Source organism: Humulus lupulus, chromosome 7, assembly GCF_963169125.1.
Source record: "Humulus lupulus chromosome 7, drHumLupu1.1, whole genome shotgun sequence".
Lineage (NCBI taxonomy): Eukaryota > Viridiplantae > Streptophyta > Magnoliopsida > Rosales > Cannabaceae > Humulus > Humulus lupulus.
The window spans coordinates 56,163,561-56,173,314 of record NC_084799.1 but is presented as its reverse complement, the minus strand read 5'-3'; the positions used below and the strand labels follow the sequence as shown (position 1 = coordinate 56,173,314).

The 9,754-nt window shown below is 32.1% G+C and overlaps 1 pseudogene; it reads right to left on the bottom strand.

Annotated features, from left to right (window-relative positions):
- Nucleotides 1-1,702: 1,702 nt before the first annotated feature.
- On the bottom strand, nucleotides 1,703-9,497 carry LOC133789622 (protein NSP-INTERACTING KINASE 2-like; annotated as a pseudogene).
- Between the last annotated feature and the right edge of the window lie 257 nt (nucleotides 9,498-9,754).

Here is a 9,754-nt window from a genome sequence, read left to right as displayed (position 1 = left end):
CTAAAATTCATAAAAATAAAAATAAAACTAACCTTAAAACCCTAAAATCACAGCCCCCTTTTGTATGCTCGTGTTCTCTGTTTGCTGATAAGAGGAGGAAGAAGAGCACAAATGAATAAATAAGTCAGGGGGACATCCAACGTCTCCCACTGGGAGACGTAGGACACGTGGCACGTCTCCCAGTGGGAAACATTGGATGTACCCCCGTATACATCCAACGTCTCCCACTGGGAGACGTGCCACGTGTCCCATGTCTCCCAGTGGCAGATGTTGGATGTCCCCCTGGCCATGCACCCAGCCTATTTTCAACGTCTTCCACCATTTTTAATGTGTTCCAATTGTAGCCATTAATAAAAGCTTTCAATGTCTCCCACCATCAGACATTTAAAATCCCTGATAAGCTTTAATGTCTTACACCAATGGTGTAAGACATTGTAGAGAGTCATTGTATGTCAATTTTGTTGTAGTGTTCACTCAATTATTTTTCCTTTGATCCTCTCTAAAAGAATAAATTGAAGCGCAATATTGGCCAACTAGCCCACTAGTAACTCTGCTCCAGTTCTGGTCATATCCTTCAGCTAACATGATGCGTAGGCAATCTCCTTTCACTACAAGAAAAAACAGTATTCATAACACTTAAAAACTGCTAACCAGGAGTATTGATAACGCTTCTGAAAACGCTAACGTAGCCCCTGTTATTAAAAGTCCTATCTTTTCTATAATAGTATTCGGATGTTATCTTAAACTATTCAATAACACATTTTTAGTTGCTATAATATTCAAATAATAACATTTAATTAGAGTATTTGGTTATAAATTTGACGTTTAATCTTATACATTTTGCATAACACTTTTCTATTGTTACATTTGATTATTTTGATAGCGTTTTTAGTTTGTTATATTATATAAATCATAACGATTTGTTACGCTTATAATATGTTTCTAAATCATAACATATTAAAAGTCTAGTAATAAAATTTTGTTACTTTAGTGTGGATAATATATTTTAAATTTTATTTTGATAAGTATACTTATAAGGTTTTTTTTTAATTAAAATATTTTCATTATTGTATTTTAATAAAAAAAATCAAAATTAATCATAAAATGTAATTCTCAATAGATTGATAAACCATAAGTATTACATTAAACAATAACTAATTCAAACCATGAATGTTTCTACTTCATGAGATCTTAATTCTAACTTAAGTTTCAAAGCATAACATAATAAGGTTTTATAATCTTGAACATTTTTTACTTCAAAAATGAAAAATAGAAACATTACAAGATACACAAAAGTAAATCATGCATGAAACTTGCTCCATCCTTCAATTCATCATCCTTTGTGCACTTGTCTTTGTTGTGAGTCCATATGCTTAGCTACAAAAAAATTTAAATAATTAATGCTTCAACTTAAAGTTAATAGTAAACTAAAAGAGTACATAAAAAAGTTGATTCATTATGCTCTTGTTTCCATTGTGACATCGGCTTGCTCAACTACATAAGAAATTAAATGATTAATACTCAAACTCATACCTGATAGTGAACTGTAAAATAGAACAAATAGAATTATTAAAAAAATGAATCAACAATTGTCATGGATGGTTTCCCTTGATTGCATGATAATTATCACGAGTGCCTAATTTCATAGAGAATATGAAAAGATTCCAAGACATAAAGTTGCCAATATGCAGTGGTTTGGCAATCAATGGCATTTCAATAGAGATGTCTACTTGATAAAAATGATAGAATGATTACAAATTATGAACTTAGATACAAAAGTAGAAATATCTATTTCCAATAAGATACTAGTGATGAAAACCTATATTTCTCGATAGTAGTGCTTTGGAAAAATATCATAAGATAAATTTGATAAAAAAAAATAGAACATCACAGGCCAGCTTACCTTTGAGGCGGGAGGCAACACTGCTGTTTGACATATAGGGGTAAACTAAGAGCCTTTTAGAGGCCGTCGTACAAAACCTGTAAAGCCGAAGAAGGTTCCTATGAACTGCCAGGCTGATCATCCCAACTTCAGTTTGGAATTGAATCTCACCACCAATGGCATTACCATCTTTAAGTCTTTTAACTGCTACTACTGTACCATCTCTGAGACAACCTTTGTAGACATTTCCAAAACCACCTTTTCCAACCAAGTACTTAATGCTGAAGTTGTTTGTTGCCATCTGAAGCTCTCTAAATTGAAATCTCCTCAATTTTCCAAGGCAAACCTCCTCATGATGTTGCTCTGAAATTTGTTAAAGCCTACAACTGTTAATCTCTTCTTCTTCTGTTTCTTTTTTAATGATATTGCTTAAAAAATGAGTTAGGTTTACTAATCGTTGACGTCAAAGAAAATTTACTGGTTGTGTCTGTACCTCCACCAAAGAAGGAAACCAAACCCAAGAATTAGTAGACAAATGCAGCCCAGGTTTGAAGTAAAGGCTAAAGCAATTTTATGGTTTTTGGGTCTCCTAGCAGTTTGAGCATCTTCAAAAGTGGCATAAAGAAGCAAATTAGAGCAGTTGTAACATGTTATTTAATGATAATCTCTCAAATAATCTATCTTAATAACAACAACAACAATTACAATATAGAAAATGACTTACTTGAAGGTCTTGGCAGGCAACTTTGGTACTGGACCACTTAGATTGTTGTATGATAGGTCCCTAGACCATTAAAAAAAACTCCCATAAAACCTTTTTATAAACTATTCAACTTGTGATGGAGCCTTGATAACAAGTAGTATTAAAATGCTAAAAGTTGAAAAGAATTACAGGAAGGCAAGTTGTGTCATGTTAGCCAAAGATGCAGAAATTGCTCCACTCAAAGTGTTATTGTCCAGTTGCCTAGTCCAGTTTCAAATCATGTAATTACCATCAAGCTTAACATGAAAATATTTAACTCAAAATTAATTAACAAAGTTTACATACATGTATTGAAGACTCTTTAAGTGTGATAAAGTGTTGGGAATTTGACTATTGAAGTTGTTATTGGAAAGATCAAGTGTGTCAAGCTTTTGGAGCCTCCCAATCTCAGAGGGGATAGGACTTGTTATATTATTGCTCTGTAATAGTCAGTAGACAGAGAAATAATAATAATAAACAAATAAATAAAGGGTCAGCAGCAAACAAATTATGAAGACAAACAAAATGAGAATGACAGCACTGGTTTTTCCACTTAAACACTCCGGAGATTTGTTAAGTTGCCTATGCTTGCAGAAAGGATGCCTCATAAGTTCTGGCTTGGAGTTCCTCTGTAGCACCAAAAACCATTCCCAACTACTTAGAAAAAATCTTAAAGTTTCAAGTCTCAAATTTGTGTGTGACATATAAGCTCAAATTTTGCCAATATAAGCTAAAGTTTGGTGTTTTCGCCATGAATTTACTTACAGGCTAATGACCAAACAATCAGGAGAGCAAGTGACCATATTCCAGCTGCATGGATCAACAACAGTATCATCCCAATTATCAAGTATACCGTGGGGATCCTTAAACAAGTTCTTAATGTCCATCAAAGCTTGAACTACAAATTTTGTTTGTAGAGAAACAGTAGATTACTTCATCTGTAAATTTCTTCATATACAAAGCAAACATAAAAAAAAGCTCAGAAAACTCTACGTACCTTCATAGTTAACCCCTTTGGAAGAAAGCACACCATTTGTGTAATCCAACAAGCATGAAAAGGCAATGAAGAAGAAAGCAACAACATACTTTCTATTGATAGTTTCCATTTGATACATGAAAGTTGAGAGAAACCAGAGATACCCAAATGGCAAAACCACCCTCTTTGTAATGTAGTAGTAGTAAGTAAGGAGCTTGTAGAAATGATTTGAAAACTTCAATACAACCAAACTTCCAACTCAATTTATCCAAAAATATATATTTTTTCAATTGGGCATATCTTGTTTTTTTAAGTACTAATAACATCATATCAAAGAGTACAGTTCGTCATGCTTCCTAAACCAGAATTGCACTCACTCACTCACAGCCTAGTGTCAGAACCTTAAACCAATAAATTGAAGATTTGTTAGTAAAAGAAAATAATAAAAGAGTTAAAAGAGAACCAAACATGCCTGCCACCAGTTAAGAAAAGAAAATGGAAAAAGAATATATAAAAAGCCAAGAGAAGCGAGCCACATTAATAAATAAACAAAAAATGTTAGGCAATTTAAAAAGATTATTGTAAAAGAAATTCCATCAATCATGCATTGGTTTAGAAAAAGATAAAAATAAAAAAAGGCATATCTGTTAGGGAATTTTTCTTTTTTCATTTCCTGATTATAAAATTTTAAAGCTTTAGTGAAGCATTACCCGTTAAGCATTGTGATAAATATTTTGACTACTTATTATAAAAAAAATATTTTGTCACTAATTTTTTTAACGAATAAATTAATAATGTTAACATGGGTATGCCTAAAAAAATAAACATAATCAGATGACAATATATCTTCTTATACAAATTTTCTAGCCACTTTACATTGAGAACGAATTCAAGGGAGTGTAAATCAGAGATTTAAATAAGCATAATGAAATAACCATGAGCAACCTTAATATTCAAATCCCAAACCCCAAATCATATCTGACTTTCACAAAGACACGGAAACAACTTCAATCTACAAACCCCAAATTGTATCTGATTTTAGGTTGTAGAATTTGGATTAGAAAGATAGAGCGAGAGAGAGTTACTGAGTGTGAGAGAGAAACAGAGGAGGCATTTCGGGTTATTAGGGATTCAACCTTAGAGATTAGGGATAGTAATTTTTTCTTTTGATTTTGTCTTTCATTTGGCGCCTAAGTGTATTTCATTTACCGCCTTATATTTCATTTTAGCCGTGTCTTCTTCTATTAGCATGCGACAATAGCACTTTTTAAAATATGTGATATTTTAATGTAATATATGGGCATAATTGCTAAAAAGAATGTAATGACCCACTAATCTAGACTTTTGGACCATTAACGAAACTATACATAAAATCCTAAATAGAACTTACATTTGCGAAAATACCATAATTTTATTAAGTAACTTGTAAAAGAAATAAGAGTTACTTACAAAATATAAAATACTAAGAAGGATATGGGATCCCATTGTCTTTAAAAAAAAAACATGATTTAAAAATGAAAAGAATTACATAAGAAATGCGGAAAATACATATAAAACCATAAAAAGGTAAAACGAGACTACATCCTCGAATCGAATAACGCTCAGCCCCTTGACTCCATTCACCATCGATACACATGCTCTAAGCGTCACGAATCTTACCGCCTCTAAAGCTATTTTCCTGCACATAAAACAAAAAGGAATGAGCCTAATGCCCAGCAAGGAAAATCTAACACATAGTCATAAACATAAATTTCATAATAAACGTAAAGATATATCATAACACTTAATACATACACTTATTATAATGGCCATTATTACTTGGGGTCCCATAGACTAAACAAGCTTATGCCCATGAGATTAGTGGGGTCCTACTAGCTAAGTAGGCATATGCCCATGAGATTAGTGGGGTCCTACTAGCTAAGTAGGCATATGCCCATAATCTTTTTGGGGTCTTGTTAGTCAAATAGGGCATAAGCCCAAGCCTACAAACATACACATTCATAACATATTCATAACATATCATATTTCATAACATAACACATAAGCAATACACATATAGATTCTATCCTATTTTCCTTACCAAAGTTACCGGGATATGATGGACTGAGTTGGGACTTTTGGAACACTCCTAAAACCATATGATAAAGAGTGAGTCTTATGAAGAAGAAGAAATGAAAATGAATAGGAAGACTAAACCATTGAGAAATATGCTTACCACAACTTATGTGCTTAAGAACTTGGATTCCCTAACCAAAATAAGAATGAGGTTAGGGGACTGAGTAGAAGGCTTTGAGAAAGAAAACAACATGAAGCAAATGAAATAGAGTTTCGGGTTTACCTCAAAGACTTGCAAGACCAATCTATCCACAACCGAAATACTAAAGAACCTTACTTCCCAAAGTGTTTGATAAGCTAAAGATGATTAAGCTTATGACTTTCCCACCCAAGTGTTTAACTCTCACACTCTCCTAGCACTTGCAGCTTCTGAACTTAGAGTAAAAGGTGAATAATGGCTGGGTACTAGGTCCTATTTATAGAGTTTGGGAATGAAAGTATCTTGATTTTACTTGAATAAAAATAATGGCTTTTTAGGTGAAAATAATTTGAATAATCGTTCAGCAGAGGCTGAAGACTCGTTCAAAAGATGCTGGACTTAAGAAGAAGTTTGAATGGCTGAAAGGAAAGGAATTCAAAAATGTTTGAATTTATGCTAGAGGAGGCGATATATCGCCTGGGCCAGTATGCCCGAGGCGACCGTGCATCGTCTCGTGTTTTCCGTATCTACGTGCTGCGATATATCGCCCCCTATAGCTGCGATATATCGGCACACGCTGAATATTTAAACATGAAATTACACATTTTTAGCTAAGTTTGAATGGAGTAAACAGCCTTGACTAAGCCCTCAACATATTCAAAGCTGCTGACTGACCCTATAACATTCAAACTTTTCTCCTTATTAAATTTAATCCTCAAAAATACTTAATCCTTAATCACCATTCATAACATGTGCTTAAAATCCTATTGGTTGATATCTAAACCTTATAGTATAATAAATATAATCCTTAATATCAGTCATATTAATCAACCTTAGGTTAAAATTAATATTCTTAAACTATAGGTTAAACTTAGAAAATCTATAAGTACTACTATGAGTGTCCAAATAATTCCCGGTCTGAACCAAAAATCCACAGTAACAAAGATAATACTATACATACTATAATACCACTAAACAATTAGCTAAGTAAAGTTCTTGGACTCTACAAAGAACTATACGTCAAAGAGTAGCTCGCTTATTTCAAACATACTTTTGAGTAACTTAATTCATTCCAAGCACTATACATAGTTTTCTTATTCTATTTTTAAAATTTAAGTAACAGTATTTTTTAGTTGATTGTTGATTATATAGTGTTTCTAATGTTTTGTTATGCACATGGTGACTAATTTTTGCTTAAACCAGTAAGATAACAATAGAAAAATCTTATTTAAGGGCTTTTGGTTATTCTAATGTTAAAATAATTATTTGACAATGCTTAACTTGTACAAAACTAGAAGAGACTACAAGCACTATAACATCAAATCAGGCTCTATGTCTAACATTAGAGGCTCTTAAAATATTCATCAATAAAATACATTGATTTACCATTTTCACAAGTCTATAATATCCATATAAATATAAACGCATAAATTATACATAAATAAAACTATCAAATAGAAATATAAATAAAAAAACTTAACAAAATATAAAATCCAAAAAATTAACTAGAGACACAACAACGATTGAATCAAAAACCTGAAATTGGTTTTAGAAGTTTTCATCTCATATATGTTTACAAATCCAGTGTGTATCTAATAGTCAATTCCTACAAACTGCTATCATGTAAACTATTACTTGTTTATGTATTGTTAACAACAAAAATAATAAAAAAATGACTTGTAGGAGCAAGTTCTCTTATAACATTCAAAAACAAAAACAATGTAAAATATTAATATTAAAATACAAAAGAGAAAAAAACACAGATAGCTCTATGGAGATTTAAAGAGTATCTCTATGCAATACAATTCCTCATAATTGCCATTAATAGTGAAAAAAAAAACAAAGCAATGTAGGATTCAATCACATTGTAATCAGACTGATCAAAGAAATACCTTACAAAAGGATTTAACTATTCCATTAAACATGTATAGCGGCAACAAGAAAAGCCACAAGTAAATCAGTCAAATTCAAGGTCTCCAAAGACTCTACTACTTGATCATTTGGAAACAAAAGAAATACCTTATCACAATTCATAGTGGAAAGCATTAAAAAATTAATGGCGTAGAAGCTAAATCATGGGTCTCAACAAAGTTTACACACTTGGGTAATGGAACTAGGCCCCCTTTCTTTCTTTTTGATAAAACAAAAAATAATTCTCACTTGATTTATTCTATTATTATTTTGTTATATGTTTTGGTAAATGTCTAATATTGGGGTTTTTTTCTTCTGGTGTTAGACTTGGTCTTGGTATCAAAATATTTAATTATGAATTAAATCCATAAATGTTACTCAGTTGAAAAGACTTGCTGCTACTCTTTGCATAAAGTCACTCACCAAATGACAACCTAACATAACGAAGGTAGTAGAAAAAAGCTGGTTTAATGACATACCATATATATGTATACATATCAACCTAATATTCTATGAAATAGCGATTAAAATTTCCTCTCTATTACTGAGCAATAGCGAGGATAATTGAAAACCATTAATGAAGTTTACCACAAATATAGTATAGATTCTTACTTTTCAAATTCTAACAACTTTTTCCATGCCATCCATTGCATTTCTTCCTACAATAACAAGAGAAGTAAAAAACAAATTAAAATTTACAAGTTTAGTTACACATTCAAGTAAAAGCTTCTTAAAAAATGATACTTCCATTTTTCTTGTTTAAATACAAAAAGGAGTTAGGTTAAAAGATACAATGTCACAAGTAAAGTAAAACCCACTACAAGTTGTACTAAACAACCAACCTATGCACTCAAGTTGCCATACAATTACAACTTAGTTTCAAATATCAAATACCAGTGCTAGATCACAAGATTTTACCCAAGTGAACCATGCATGTTTGGAAAATGAGAAAAGGATAAACAACAAAAGGCCAGTGCTAAAAAAAAAGCACACTACAATAGAAAAGCATAAAATTACCTTGTGCGAGCCAGTTGGTGGTACAGCAAGCATATTCCAATCATACTAAAGCCCACGTACCTTTGGCACCCCACAAGAGGACCCTATTGGCATCCTCCAACTAATTACTACGAACCAACTCCTCTGCCACAACTAAGTAACCATAAATCATACTAAATCCCCACCAATATTAGTTTTCAAATTCTCTTATAGCATAAAATATAGTTTTCGATACATTTAAGTTATTTACCACATCAATTTGTGCAAATAATAAGATTTATGAACAATTTTAAATCTAACATGCATCTTTAAATAAAACCCACTTGCTAGAATGTTGCAAAGACTCTTCTAAACTGCTTTGTCGAGAATATCATTGTTTGCATAGTCCATTTCCACTCTTTTCATCTCCCAAAATCTATTTTAAAAATAATAAGAAAAAAAGAAATCATTCCTTTTAAATCCATAAATCATTCCAATAAACTGATGTCGCAAATTGAAAGGGACCATAAACCAATTGGCAAATTACAAACAATATAATTAAAAGTGCTTCCCTTACCCTAATTTGTACATTATTCTCACACATTACACCAACCTCAGAATCAGTAAAAACAGGAGAAAGCATATCAATTTGTTACAAAGGAAATCATTAACAAATATGATTCAATATGTTGCATTAATAAATGAAAATGTCAATATCAAGAGAAAGGCAATAATATTAAGTGAACTGATCTACAGAAAAAATGAATAAAACATATTACCTACAAAATAGCCCCATCCAAATCGAAGTCGAGCCCATCTTCCCTGAAAGCTTCGCCAACATTTCCCACTTCCTGTTTTCATAACCACTAGAGAACTGTAACAGATGGAGAGAGAGAGACAAGAGGTATTAGTGAGATGGGGATAGAGAGATACATGAGAGGGAGAGATAGAGATAAAGAATAGAGGGAGTGAGTGAGTGAGGAATTTTAGGGTTATTCATGGCAAACCACAAGA